This window comes from Prosopis cineraria, unplaced genomic scaffold (genome assembly GCF_029017545.1).
Source record: "Prosopis cineraria cultivar Desert tree isolate PC_DT_omini unplaced genomic scaffold, ASM2901754v1 PC10, whole genome shotgun sequence".
Taxonomy (NCBI): Eukaryota; Viridiplantae; Streptophyta; class Magnoliopsida; order Fabales; family Fabaceae; genus Prosopis; species Prosopis cineraria.
Genome location: NW_026555341.1, coordinates 19,508,132 through 19,523,770, shown reverse-complemented (window position 1 = coordinate 19,523,770; position 15,639 = coordinate 19,508,132). Strand labels below are relative to the sequence as shown.

The following is a 15,639-nucleotide window of genomic DNA, read 5'->3' as shown; positions in this document are numbered from 1 at the left end:
TCAATCACAATTGCTCATCTTTATCAAATTAATCAATTACTACTCATTGATAACACATCATCACATTCATCTTTTTAAAGACATATGCATATTCATAGTTTAAAAACATCATGATTTAGCATTTGCATTTCAAACCACAATAACATTATGCACATTAAATTTTCATACACTTATTGAAACTAACACATGCTTTTCATATTGAAAATCAACCCATACATATAACATTCACATTTAAAAGTCAATTTATAATTAATTAACATATAACTACTCAAAGTAGGGTTTCCTCCGGTTACCTCAAATCTTTAAGAGGTTAAAGGTTTACCTCTTAATGTTTTAGCTTCCACAATTTGAGTTTCAAGTCAAGACAGATGTCCACGAGCCAAAACTACAATCAACCAAGTGAAATTTTATCAATATTACCAATTCAAACATTAAAACCTTAATCTCCTCTGCTAAATTGCCCAATATTCACTTTACATGAGTTTAAGCCTATTCATTAGGTTTATTATACCTCTTTAGTCCTAAACAATATTAATGAGCCATTAAACTTTCATTCATGGCATCACACTCTTCCAACCACCCATATAAATGTAATTTTGAATATTAATGGAGCTCATCTTCCAACCACCACTAAAATCATTAGTACTAGGTTTAAATACTCTAAAAAACTCCCATTAACTTTATTTAAGTCAATGGATTCAGACCCATAACCTATATGGACTGAAGTCATCATCCTCATTTAAACCCTAACTCAAATTCTTGAGAAAAATGAAGAGAAAAGGAGAGAAATAGTTTAAGGATCTTACCTTGGATAATTTGAAGCTTTAAACCTTCTCAAATCCTAGGTTGTGCCCTAGCAGAGAAAATGAGCATCTCCTTTATTTTCCTTTTCTTCCCTTCCATTTTTCGCATTAAATCATGCATTATTTTTACAGAATTCGCACTGTGTGCCATGGCGCCTATCCCTACGTACTGCGACATGTGATACAAAAAAGGAAATTCTTGCTTAATGGCCTCGTTCATTGCGATATATGGCACGGAGGTTGTTTAGCTTGTTTTTCTCTACTTTTTGGTCCTTAAGTGACCTAATTTTACTTTAGACCTAAGTTATACCTGTAATTCCAACTAAAAACACTTATTACTCTCCTCTGACCACACACTACATCAACTTACTTAATTGTCCTTATTAATTTTAGTAAATTAAGGAATCAAAAGCAGGGATGTTACATGTAGTCATTAAATACTTCAAACACAGATATATAGAGATAGTGTCACCAAATTTTCAAGGCAAAAACTACTGCTGCTCCCTCCAAATCATGATTCATGTAATTCTCCTCATACGATCATAATTTTCTTGAGACATAAGCAACAACTTGCTTATCTTGTATTAAAATGCACCCTAAACCTTTCAACAATGCATCCATATAAGCCATATACGATAATCGAGGATTAGGAATAACTAGTACTAGAGAAGACATCAATTTCATCTTTAACTCTTAAAATGCCAACTCACACTTATTGATCCACACATACAGATGATCCTTTCGAGTCAACTTAGTCAATGGAGACTTAATCTGTGAAAACCCCTGAATGAATCATCGATAGTAACCTACTAATCCCAAGAAACTTCTAATCTCTGTTACTAAGGTAGGTGGTTCCGATTTCAAAATAGCATCCACCTTGTGTGGATCAACAACAATCCCTTCTGCTGACACAACATGACCAAGGAATCTCACTTACCTCAGCTAAAACTCACATTTTCTAAGTTTGGCATATAACTTATTGTCTTTTAAAAGTTGCAAGATAGTACGAAGATGCTTCGCATGCTCTTCCTCATCTCTTAAGTAAATTAGAATATCATCGATGAACAACACCACAAACTTATCAATACAGGGACAAAATATTCTATTCATGTAGTCTATAAATAGTATTGGAGCATTTGTCAATCTAAATGGTATCACTAGAAACTCATAATGACCATATCTAGTACGAAAGGTAGTCTTTGGTACATCTTGAACCTTGACTCGCGGCTGATGATAGCCTAATCGTAGGTCGATCTTCGAGAACATCACAACTCTAACTAATTGATCTAGTAAGTCATTAAGTATGGGTAAAGGATACTTGTTCTTGACTGTCATGTTGTTCAATTGTCTGTAGTGAATGCACAGTCTCATACTGCCATCCTTCTTCTTCATAAAAAATACTGGTGATCCTCACGGAGACATACTCGTTCTTATAAAACCTTTTTCTAGCAATTCCTCCAGTTGTTTTTTTCTACTAACTCAGATAGAGACATTCAATACGGATGTTTCGATATGGGTTCTGTTCCAGGCACTAGATTAATAAAGGATTCCACCTCTCACTCAGGTGGCAATCCAGACACTTCTTCTGAGAATACTTCAGAAAATTCATTCACTACTCTAATTCTCTCAATTCCTCCATCACAAGCAGCATGAATAGAAAAGAATACCATATATGCCTAACAACCTTATTGAATGCACTTTTTTGCTTGAACTACAGACAAGAATTTTGATTGACTAGGTTTCACTATAGGTGTAGTGTATACTGGCAAGGATATTACCTTTCTTGCACAATCGAGTGTTGCATTGTTTGTCGATAACCAGTCTATATGAACCACTATATTAATCCCAATCATGGGTAGAAAGATCAAATCAATAGTGATTGATCTATTCTTAAATCTCAAATCAACATCTGGACAAGCGCGGTCGATTCTTATAGAAATTTTCGCCTGCGTAGACACATTAATCACAGATGGCAAGATATGTATAGACAATTTCAACCTCAATACACAGTCATCAGAAATGCAAGAATGGGTAGCACTCAAATCAAACAAAGAATCTATTTCACAATTATGCAGAGATATTTTACCTTTAATCAAATTTAAAGACATACCTACCTCCTCCTGGTATAACGTGAATACCCTCTTAGGAACAGGCGATCTCTGCTCTGTGGTACCCATTCTGTCCTCTTCACAATATTTAGCTATGTGCCCCATCTTGCCATACTTAAAGCAAGCCCATTACTTTCCCATATGGTATCTCTCACACTTCAAGCACTAAAGGGTTTTGGCTATGCTAAGAGTTGGCACAGGCACTGTGGAAGCTTGCTGAGATAGCTATACACCACTGGCACCATTCTTGGGTCCACTACTCCTCTGGAAGGAACCTCAGGACTGTGATCCCTTGTGAAAAGTCTTCTTTTTCCAAAAGCTTCTAGAACTACCAGAGCTAAAACTAGACCTCTTGCTAACTCCACCACTAGGGCCAAGCGACTATGAGAATCTGCCCTAACTATCTCTTCTCTTCTCAGTCTCTACCTTTCTACCCCTTCTTGCAACTATTCTTAGTTTGTTGCACATCTCATCATAAGATATGATCTCAAACAAGGTCAATTAATGTCGGTACTCAGGCCTCATCTTCTCAAGTAGTCTCTCAACCATCCATTTCGAGTCATTATTTCCTATGAGATAGGTAGAGTACTTTGACAATTAATTGAATTTAGCAATGAATGCTTCTTTATCAAGATTCCCTTACTTGAATTCGTGGAACTTAACCTCTTTCTGTACAAGGCTACTGAGAAGTAGAAGTTGAAAAACCTCACTTTAAACTCATCCCATGTCTACTCAACTCTACTAGTCGGTTTCACTGACTTCTACAAGTGTTTAGCCTCTTTTACAAACAACATCAAGGCCAAAGTCACCTTCTACCGTTCTAAGCAAGGCACAACCTTAAAGATTGTTTCAATTCTCTCGATACATTTTGACTTTGCCTTCTTTCATAGTCCCATCAAAAGTAAGTGGATGGAGCTGTAAAAAAACTCTTCCATGCTCAACCTATGGAGTTTTGTGAACCGTACCACCCATAGCTCTAGATTGTTTAGGTGCGCTGTCCTCATACGCTCTTTCATCTTCCTCATACATCTCTTCTTCATTTTTTATTGTTCTACTATCACCCTTTGCTCTATTATTCCTAGGTACCTCTTGACCCCGTACTGAATTGCATATTTCTTGCATCAAATTCCTCATCTCCAATAGCAAGGCCTTATTACCCTGCGGCTCATTCCTTGATTGTTCTAAGTTCTAATCAACTAGAATGTGATTCTCTAGCGGTAGCTTATTGATCTCTGGTACCACATCTATATTAGATGGGTTACCACTCGCGGTAATTCTAGCAGTTCTTCTTCTTACCATCCTCTCTCTCCTCCTAAGGATAGAAGTAACCACACAAAAAGTGTGTTAAATTAGATAACTTTGTAAAGGAAAGATAAGTGTAATAAATATATATGCCAACTTCTACACATGAATGTGACAAGAAAAATAATCTAACACAACAATCACACATACCAGTCTTAGAATGCTTGAAACTGATACCAAATTGTAATGTCTACTTTAACATTACCAAGATAATAAACATACAAGCCGTTGTGATAACTAGGACTAGATAAAATCTGAAGAAGAAGTTATCACAACCTAAAGGTTTAAAAGATAATTAGTATAAAATAATGGGACATCAAAAAAATCCTTTTTAAGTATTGTTTGAGCTCAAACCATGATTAAAAATTAATTGATTACAAATACGGAAGCATGAAAATCCAATGGCCTTCAAAATAGGCTGAAATAAACCTTTTCTCAAAAATCTGGTCCATTCATCACGGTGCAAGCTACGCCCGCTGCGACAGATGGCATAAAGGAACGAATCCCTTAGGAAGGTACTTGCATCGTGGTGCAACTACCATGCGCCACGGTACATACCTATTGTCATGACAGCACTCCAAACTTTTATAGTGCATCATTTTGCCATCCGCGTCCAATTTGGGCGGTTCAAGTATACACATAAAGCTCTTTTGAGCTCTCTAGCTAATGGCACCAATCTCACACTCAAATGATCATTCATTAAAAATATGACACCTGAATTTAAAATAATTCATTTTCACCTTAAAACATATACAAAGGTGTCCAACTCACAATACCAAATGCCATTAGCCCCAGATATACTTTGACCACCTCAAATGGACCACACACACCATGACAGATCATTTATATCACACAAATAAGCAATCACACTCAAAATGACCACCAAACCCCCATTTGACAATAATACAAAAGGGGGATAAAATTTAACAGACATGTCAATTGGTCATTTTGGTACATAAATCACTTCAAATATATCAGTTGTAATTATAACTTGGCCAAGCACACACACTTAATCCACAACATCAACCTTGGACTAAGATACACACACATTTATCACAATTTCATTCAAATGATAACCAAAATAATATTATGTTCCTAAGTTGACTTAATAACATAGCATATTCATTACAAACCCACAAAAAGAAAAGGGAAGAGCCATACAAAAATACTCTTCACTCTTTAATTACTCCTTCCTTCCCCTTACCCCTGCCGAAGCCCTCACTTGTGAAATATAACTATAGGGTAAGATAAACATCTTAATAATAGAATAATTCATTACCATTAATTAACATGCACAACCATTAGGGAGTAAAGCTATTAAACACCAAATTTACTTTTACATATTATAACATAATCTTTTGATGAATACAAATCATTTACCACTGGCATGATTATTCTACCATTTGAGTCTCCATATCTCAATTGAAACTATTAGCTCTTGAACCAACTACACATTCACCATGGTTCGAGCTCACCTTCGATGGTAAGATCACCTGGCCAAAGGTATCCTATCCCACTTTTGGACTATGGTCTCCCTCTATCGCACACAATTGGGTGTCGTTACTCTAACACCGCATCACTGATACTAAGGAGCGTCACTCTCAAATTCCATATCTTACATGGATACTAAAGAGAAAATCTCCAACACCGTGCCTCACTAAATACTAAGGAGATACATACCATATAAACTTTCACTACTCCTTCTTACAGGTGAACTCTCACCTTTTAACATGATCATGCTCACACTCATCATATATAACACATGTACGTTTCGAATTTCTTAACCAATCCATATAAATTTTTAATATTGTCATCATTTACAAATAGTTTTTCATGCACAAGATCACATTTCACAATAAGCAAGATTATCAAATCTCAAGTTCAAATTAATATATCTACTTATAGATAGTTAAGCAATATAATCAAATAGTGTAAATTATTCCATTACCTCAACCCTTTATCACACAAAAGGGTTACTGTGGCTCAACATTAGCTGCACAAATTTTATATGTACTAGTTAGTTCGAGCAACACTTAATCTACACAATCAAGTGATAATCATTAATTATCACTCTAGATAACATTGAATTCACTAGGTTCTTAGTGCCTATAACACCTAAATTCCTTACTTAACTACACCGATCATTTCAAAATACTATAACCATCTTATTAAACATCCCAACACACCAAATTCATCATCTAATTCCCCACATTGTCTCAAAATCATTAAATTATACCTAGGGTTCATCCAAACCCTCAACAAAAATTTTCAATCACTATAAAACCCATAAACTTAGGGTTAAAGGATTGATTTGACCCCTCAAGACCTTAAATAATCTAATAGATTTGTTCTAAACCTAAGGAAATCAAAATCAAAGCCCCTATTGCCATAAAAGTCAGAAATCTTCGCATAAAAATAAAGGAGAGGGAATGTGGAACTTGCCAAAGAATGATTCAACCTCGTAATGCTCCCAATGTGGCTTAGGGATCGTGCCCTAGCAGTGCACGAGCTCCTCTTCGTCGTTCTCTCATTTTCCTTCTTTCTTCCTTCTATTTTCGATTTGTTTTTTGCATCTGATTTTACACGTGTGCAATGGTGCATTGACACGCTCACTGTAGCACATGGCACAAAAAGTCCCACCAAAATTTAAACTCCATTCTGTACCATGGCCCACTTAAACACTAACCTAGCCTCCTCCTAAGGAAATACTGATAATTCCTAATTTTAAAATTTAGGATGTTACAACTTCCACATGAAAGCACTCCTAAAGGCATTTCATTTTTTTTAAAAAAAATAATTTGAAATTTAATATTATAATTCAATTTTTTATTAAACAATTATTATATTGGTGTTAAATAATAAAAAATTAAATAATATTTAAAAAGTACTTTAAGTTATTAATTAATTAAACATTAATTTATAATAAATTTATAAATTTAAAATTAATTAATTGGCTAAAAAATTAAAATACTAAATAAAATTATAATATAATATTTTATAAATTATTCTTATTAATATCTAAAATAATTATAATACTTCAATTAATAACATAAAATATAAAGTAATTAACACCAAATTAAATTATTAAGAAATTATACTAAAAAAATTTCAAAGGGTCTTCCGGAGCACTTCATGTTCTCTGGAAGATCATATTTTTTTAGAGCGCTTTTGGGAAGAAGTGCTTTGAAAAAATATATAATTTTAAAATAATTTTATTTTTAAGTCTTTTAATTTTTTTTGTTTTGTTGAAAGTACTTGGAAGAACTAACCTTTTAAAGCGCTTTTTTTTTTAATAAGTGCTTCAGTATGCTCTGCCTCATTTTTTAGGAGCATTTTTAAAGTAAGTGCGTGTATATGGTTACTTCAATAAGTCTATTTTGCAATAGTGTCATTTTCCCAAAGGTATTTTTGCTTTGCGGAGTTGGTTAATGAGATTCGAAAGAACCTGGTGCTTCTTATATGGATCAAAAGATTGTGCAAAAACATTTATATATATATATATATATATAGCGACAATGAATTTTGAAGCAGTAAAAGGCTGGGGAAGGAAGGTAGAAGAACAAGAGTGTGTTTCTTTTTCTATCAAACAGGGATGTTTTAGTCAATTCAGGAAAAAAAAAACGCATTCACCCCCAATCCTTCATTCCTTTGGGACTTGATAGATATTTAGTGATTTTACAGTACCTTTGGAAATTTTGTATGCTTTTGTGGGACTTCATAGTAATGTTCTTTTGACAAATTGAGCAAATGAAAAGTTGCTCTAGTGCACTAATAATTATTTTAAATTTGCAGTGGAATGCTCTTTTGACAATAATTAGGCATAGAAACGATCAAAAGAAGCTTTTAGCCTTTGACACTATTATTAGTTCCAAGGCGCATCATCTCCATTAAATGATCATGGACCAATACTTCTTCTTCTTCATTCCGTCGCTGAACATTTCTCTAGCGAGAGCTTTTGCAGTTTCTGTGCTCTAATTTTCTGGTATTTTTCATTCTTCCTTTAATCTAAGATTGTTTCTTTCTTATAATTATTTTCTTCTTCTTTTATTTCACCTCAACTCATTTTTTTAAAATCAAATTTTTTAAACAGAAACAGGAGATTTCCCTCTCATGGAAAGCATCCCAAAACCAGCTGCTCTACACAGGTAATACCTTTGGCGTTGGTTTTTCATCGTGTTTACATATATGTGTGTGTCTTCTGCTTTATAATTTCTTACGCTTCTGCTTTGTTTTTCTTGAATTCCTCCAGTATTTGAGAGTTGAGGGGAAATATTTAATTAAATCATGAATAGACTAAAATATTTGGTGTTTCTGATTGTATTACGATAAGCAATTTGTTTATCAAGTCGATTTTTGGATAACTATAAATGGTTTAAATAGATATTAATGGAAATAGTAATTTTTTTAATAGATAATTATAAATTATATTCCTATTCCCTCTTTTAAAAATATAAAGTATTTTTAATCTAATTATACACCTCAATAAATTAGTTAATTCTCTTTAAATGAGCACCATTTTTTTATATTTTCCCTTATTTAATAGAATGCCTTACTTTAAGGTAAATTGTTAGAATTTTTATTGGGAGAAATACTTATATTTAGTGTCCAATCAAGTACACCAATGGTCAATTAAAAAAAAAAAAGATGATCGGTTGAACGTTTTTTTATTAAAGATATATATTTTTTAAAAATATTAATTACACATTAAATATTTTTTATTTTTTAATATCTAATTGTAAAAAATACTTTTTATTTTTAATCCGAGAGAGTGTCCATTTTCTTATAATTCTTGTCTATCTCCTATAATATCTAAACCTTATGATAAAATTAAAAGTTTAAATGTAAGTAATGATCGATAATATCTCATGTTAGGTAAAGGTTTCATATCTAATTTGGACTATTTAAATTTTAAATATTTCTTATTTTAGGAGTAAACTAAAATAAAAAAATAACATGTTCACAATCAATTCATAAATAAAAATTTAGATAAAAAATATAAAAATAATAAGATTTAAATGGCCTGAATCAAATATCAACAAAGATCAGTTAACAAAATAGTCACTGTACGTTTTAGCTTTGATAATACCCAGATCGAAGAATTGTAATTAGATACTGGATAACGGCCCACAAAAATTCAAAGAATGAAATAATCTATTATCTATTACTTTTATCAACACGGGATGGCCATATCTACAGTAAATGAACTGTGCTATCTTTTTGCTATCTTTTTTTTTTTTTTATATTAGAGCTCCATCTATTGTCTTCATTAATTGCACGTTCCAGGTCACGTGTTCCAATTCTCCATCTATTGTAGTATTATAATTATAATAATATTATACTATTATAATTATAACATAATATTATGATATTGGAGATAGAGATTCAAATATTGTAGTGTTAATATTATTATAATATTTGATGGTTTCTGTTGTTTGTTTTTTCTCATCTCAGCTAATATTTTATATTTTATTTTGAATTTAACTACTATAACACGAAAAAGGACGAATAAAGGGGAGGCTGGTCTTGCATTCATGGGATAGATTAAATGGGAAGGTGAATGGGTCAATTGGCGGGATTTCAATAATTTTTGAATTCTTGGTAATTTTCATGGTGCCATTTCGCACCACCAGGTGAAATTTTAAATATATTATTTGCCTAGTGTGATATTCGTATGTGCAGAGCAATCAACCATTAATCATCAAATTCCTATATAAATTTGGGATCTTCCTTTGAACACTAAATGAACAATGGCACCAACGTGAGTTTCTTTTTTTAATCATCAAATACACAGATACATTTATCAAAAACATTCCATAGCCTCAGTCTTTTAAGTATTTCCCTTATTTAACTTCTCAGCACCTCTCCAATTTCCATTAACAAGTTCTCATGATCATTTACTTCCCTCAGTCGCTCTGAATTTTGTCCACCACTCTGCCACTTCTTCTCCTCTAATATCCTCCATTTCTCATGCATTCACGCTAGGTACGCCCTACCCGTCCCTCCATAAGTGTGGATGCAGAAGAGGATCCTTCAATTGCCCCTTTTTTGGTGGGAGTCATCTGTTTGTGACTATCGACGAGTACTTCCATTCACTCAACTTGATGGCAGAAGCTTCGTAAACTAAGGGTGACATTGGAATCCACCTTTTAATCCAAGACCTTCACTACCTTACCATCCAAACCCATAATGGTGGAGAAGCATCCATAATTACTTACACTTCACTGTGCGATAGATCTATGTTTGACTTTACACAGCCCTGTTGAATCAAGTGGCTGAACACGTTAAGTTTGTCACTGTGCTTGGGATCTCTACTTTCGTCTATGGGTTCTAAATGACTTCCAATGATTAGTGTCAAGCGAACACAGTTTTATGGTGCTGACAATGAGGTAATGTATGATTTGTGGGTTCTCTGTGTATTGTCCTTTCATTAAATCATTGTTGCCACTCATATTTTGATGAGGAATGCGTAGGTGATGCAATTGGATAGATGGTTGCCTCCATGATCCTTATCCAGACTGCACTGTGTTAAAATCAAAGAGATATTTTGGTACTTTAGATTTTGTTTCCTTTTGAATGTATTTTCCCTTTTCATTAAAAAAAATTAAAAGTACTTCTAAAAGGATATATCATGAAATCAAATGTTATTGCTATTCTCATTTTCATCAAAGCCTATAGCATTAGGTCAAAATAGACATAGTTAGCTATACTCTTTTTATTTTTCAATTGCTACTTCATGATGCTTCAAAGTAGCTATTTTCTGATATACATGCTAACTCTAATAACCATAATTCATCTCCTGCAACAGATTAACTATAGTTGACTAAACATTGATGGTGTATATATAATGACTATGATGACAATCTAATCTCTACAATATCCTGACTGTTTTATGATTTTCATTATGGTTTTGCTTTCTTCACTTTATGAAATCTTGAGTGTAATTCCAGTAGTCCAACTTTTGCTCCGTTAGTAGATGAGAATGGTTGGGTTCAGGTTTTTTGGAATGTGTGGTCGTTTGTCAACTGAAACGCTTCACCAAGTAGAGGACAAAATAATGTTCTATGTGATATTAAATCTTAAGGAAATTAAATAAAGACTTCTGCTTGGCATGTTATATGGATGAGTCCATGTTCAATATTCTACAAGTTATGAATAGCTTTTCCATATCCTGATTTTCTCCATTATGGGGCCTGTTTAGCCATGATGTAACTCTTTTATCTCTAGCTTTCTTGTCAGGTTCTCAAATTTAGCTCCTAGCACAGCTTTGGCCAACAGGTGTAGTACTTTAAATTATTAGATGAGTGAAGAAGTTTAACAGTATTGTTTTCAAGCTTTTTCTTGATTAAATTTTTGTCAAGCTCCGCACATGTTTTGTTCTATCAAGGTATACAGAGTTATTTAGTATATTGACAATTGGGGCCATATTATTACATTGATAGTTTTGTAGGTGCTTCAATAGCAATGCTTAATTTACTAGGAAGACATTTTCCTAGTGTATCTTCAAGCACCTTAAGATTCTGATAATAGAAAAAATGCCCTTCTCTATAGGTCTCTATTTATAAACTGGCTAACAGGTCAGAAATTGACATTCACCTCATATGAGACAAGCCGATTAGTTTCCTTACATGTCTTTTGTATCTCTCGATGTCTATTGTCTTTGAAGCACATCTTATGCATAGGTTCAATTGGAGTCTCTGCTCGCTTTCAAGCCAGCATGTAGTCTCTTCCGGAAGATTCAAGGTATATTTTCTATGTGATCAATTTTTTTTTTGAATTGGCAAGTTCCTTATATATGAAATTCTTTAAGTCAGCGAGAAACTTAATCCCAAACTAATTTTCAAGGGTTCATTTAAGCCGCATGATTTCTTCTAAAATCATGAGTCATTATGATATCATTGACATGGACAATTAATCAAAATAGCAATTTTACTTTTAGGGTATAACTCAGTAAATAGAGTGTGGTTAGTTTTTCCTTGAATATAACCATAGCCTTTATTCTTTAATAGTCTTTATGAACTTTTTAAGCCTTGGTTATAACAAAACTTTGTCGCCATCCAGCTCTTATAGGTTGGATTATTCCCTAATGGACAATCTGCCTGCTAATTAGATGTTGAAAGTCACTGATAAAGGCTTATGATATTAAATATTTAATATTTAATATCTAGATATTTATCCATTAAGTATTTTATCTATTAGATTTTTTGTCTAATTTTTTATCATCTTATCTTCTAGAGTTATTAAATAGATTTAAACTAGATTTATTAGAGCTAGAGAAGCAAGCTTGGTGCCTCAAAATCTCTATACATATGATGCTAAACAAAATAACATGGCTGAGAAAATTGCTTGAAAACTCAGTCATTTCAACAAAAGGCTACTCCATTAGTTGCCAAATTTAGTTCTCTATTTTTTTCATTATCCCATTGCATGGAAGTGCTTGGAAATATAAATATCAACATTGTTTGTTGATTTTATTCTTTTCCAGTTTTTGTTCTATTTGTTCTTTGGCTATTATGGAGAAACTTATACTACCAAGACAAAAGAAACTTTGTTGACAATCTCTTTGCTTCAGGAAAATCTAATCCATGATGATAATAAACTTATTTTGTTGGCATTGTCGGCGATTCATTAGAGTATGTTGAAGACTCTATTGCAAGGTGAGTTTTCCATCCTCTACAATCCTTAGAATAATGTTTTATCTTGTTCAACAAAGTTTATGTGGGTTAGTAGGAAAAATTATTACTATATGCATATCTTATGCTATAACCATGAGAAACTGAGGAGTTTAATTTCAAGTTTGATCTTGAACAAAATATAAATATCATACAGGGGCCTTATGGATATTGATAAGTTTTTTGAGATCCAATCATTATTTTGAAAACAGAATGCTGTTTTTTGTCACTAGCCCATTGGATTGTGTTTGTTGGATAAATTATTTCCTATAAGGGGAACTTTGTTCTACAACTTGTGGTTATTGGCAGCTAATTGACTTTCCTTTCTATTATAGCATGTGGTTCATGGCTTTATTCTTTTTACTTTGTATTGATACCCTTTCGTATGAATATGATAGTGATTTTCTATCGTTGTGGGGCTTTAGCAATTTTACAAAATATGATAAGTTCATCATGTACACCTTGCTTGTGTAAATTCCTAATTCTGAATTGTAAAGTGATTCCAAGATAATTTCCTTTTCCTTGGTTTTCTTTACTTCTAGGCTGTGAAGAACAAATGATCCACTTGGATTGGCCCACAAGTGTGAGAATTTGTCAAGGAATAGCAAGGGGATTGGCTTATCTTCATGAGGAATCAAGACAAAAAATAGTATATAGGGATATTCAGGTAACTAACATCTTGCTAGATAAGGATGTGAATGCCAAGATCTTTGACTTCAGTTTAGCAAAGCTCGATTATGATGATAATACCCACATTGGCACCCGAATAGCTTGAACAATGTATTATGCCATATTAAATTCTATATTTGATTGCTCATTAACAGAATTTATCTTCACCATGCACTTCCTCTGTGTTGTATGATCTGCTATTGCATAAAGCCATTCTCATTCAAATGATCCTAGAAACATCAATATTTCATTTGTTTAGTAAAATCACTAATTTATGGGTGTTGCATATTCTCTTTTCAATAGTGACATGGCTTCTAAATATGTAATGAGGAGTTACATGATAAACAAAGTATATATTTATAGTTTTGGAATTGTTGCTTTAGAAATTGTTTGGAGAGAGAACAACACAAATTATAGACAAGGTGTTTTAATTTATAATAAATATAAAATAATTTATTGATTATGTGTATGTTTTAAAAAATACATTAATTATGTGTTGAGACATTTCTAACCCTTAAAAAATGTATCACACTTTTGAACGGCTATTACTAAGAAAAATTAATGAATGCCTTGAATTTATAGTATTTTTTTAAAGGTTTTTCTAAATAAAAGTGCTTTATTTACTAAGCCTGAAATATTTTTGTGGCCATGGTAAGATGGGAGGAAGTGACTCTCTCTGTTTAAAAATATAAAGCACTTTTGAAGAGTTAGATATTCAAAAATATAAGGCATCTTTAGTTTTTTGATGTGTAATCATTGATTTTTTTTTAAAAGTGCCTTTACAAATAATAACTTTATATTTATTATAAGGTATTTAACAGGAATAAATGTGAAAAGATAGAGTTAGTTAAAAAATGGATAACTACTTTAATGAGAGGTGAGATTCGATTAAAAATACCTTACATTTTTTAATGGAGAGAGTATATTTTTTTAACAGTAAATTACAAATATCATATAGCTTTCTTATTTGTTTTGATACTTTTCTCGCACTTCACTAAATTGAAAAATGGAAATATGATCTATACTTTATTCATTAGATTCCACAAAATAAAAATGAAAATTGAAAAAAAAATCGAAATTAGTAATATTTCTCTATTTCTGAGTCTCATATTTGTTAGGCACTGAAGTTTATCTTTTATTGCAGTTTTGTGTGTGGTAATTTCTTCATGTTAACGGCAGTGGCAGATTGGCTTCACTTGTGTTTCCATTCTCCAATTTCTTTGCTTCTAAACAGTTAAGTTTCGTGTCATTTTGAGATAAATTGGTCTCCTTTTCTTTATATCATCATTTATTCAATTTCAAATATCAAATTTAGTTTATGCTCTCTATGCTTATTTATGACAAATTACATGATGCTTTCATAAAATCGATTAATTATTGGATAGAGACATAAATAATTCTTATAAAACGTGACGATATTTTTTCCTGAAAGGTACTTCTAAATAAGCATTCTTATTATTATTATTACTTTTTTCGACTTCCATTCTGAGCCTCTAGTGGCATTTGTTGATTAAATTTTACAAAATAAAAAATAGAGATATTAGTCATTTCGTTATCTCATATCTGTGCATCAAACTAATTTTTCTCCATTTTTCTTGCAGCTATTGTACCAATATTTTAACAAATTTATGGCAGTTAGGCTTAATTCCTCTGTTCATTCCTGTTCTGTCTCTGTTTCCAAATAGTTGAATTCTTCAGGTCAGAGAAAACAAAGAAAGAAAAAGAGCTTTATTGCACTCCGTTTTTGAGGTAAAGTGATCATTTATATCAGTTATTAAAATTTGAAATTTGACTATTCTTTATGGGTATTTATGTCTTTTGATATCTTAAATTTAAGTGGAAACGTTACATTTAAGATAAACTCTAATTAAAAAAAATGAAAGTTTATAAAAGGTGAAAGATCATATTTGCCCTTAAACTATTTTTGATCTTTATTGGATATCCTATACACTATAATGTGATGCAAGTTAATCCATCAACCAAAAAATGTAGCAACTTACACTTTCTGTCCATCCAATGGTGACATTTATTTGTGAACAAATATTTTGCTTGATGATTTGGTTGGTATCAAAAAATACCAAAAAAAAA

The 15,639-nt window shown here is 32.2% G+C and overlaps 1 long non-coding RNA gene across 4 annotated transcripts; it reads left to right on the top strand.

The window, feature by feature from the left end:
- The first annotated feature begins 8,102 nt into the window (after nt 1–8,102).
- On the top strand, nt 8,103–15,276 carry LOC129284526 (uncharacterized). Of its 4 annotated transcripts, XR_008586882.1 has the most exons (7): nt 8,107–8,195; nt 8,304–8,358; nt 10,196–11,953; nt 12,783–12,867; nt 13,425–13,549; nt 14,696–14,784; nt 15,153–15,276. It is a non-coding gene; the product is annotated as an uncharacterized LOC129284526 (long non-coding RNA). The 4 variants fall into 4 exon arrangements; XR_008586883.1 differs by lacking the exons at nt 14,696–14,784; nt 15,153–15,276 and having other exon boundaries at nt 8,103–8,195; nt 10,196–11,488; nt 11,893–11,953; nt 13,425–13,837; XR_008586884.1 differs by lacking the exons at nt 14,696–14,784; nt 15,153–15,276 and having other exon boundaries at nt 8,108–8,195; nt 10,196–10,599; nt 11,438–11,953; nt 13,425–13,837.
- The last annotated feature ends 363 nt before the right edge of the window (nt 15,277–15,639 follow it).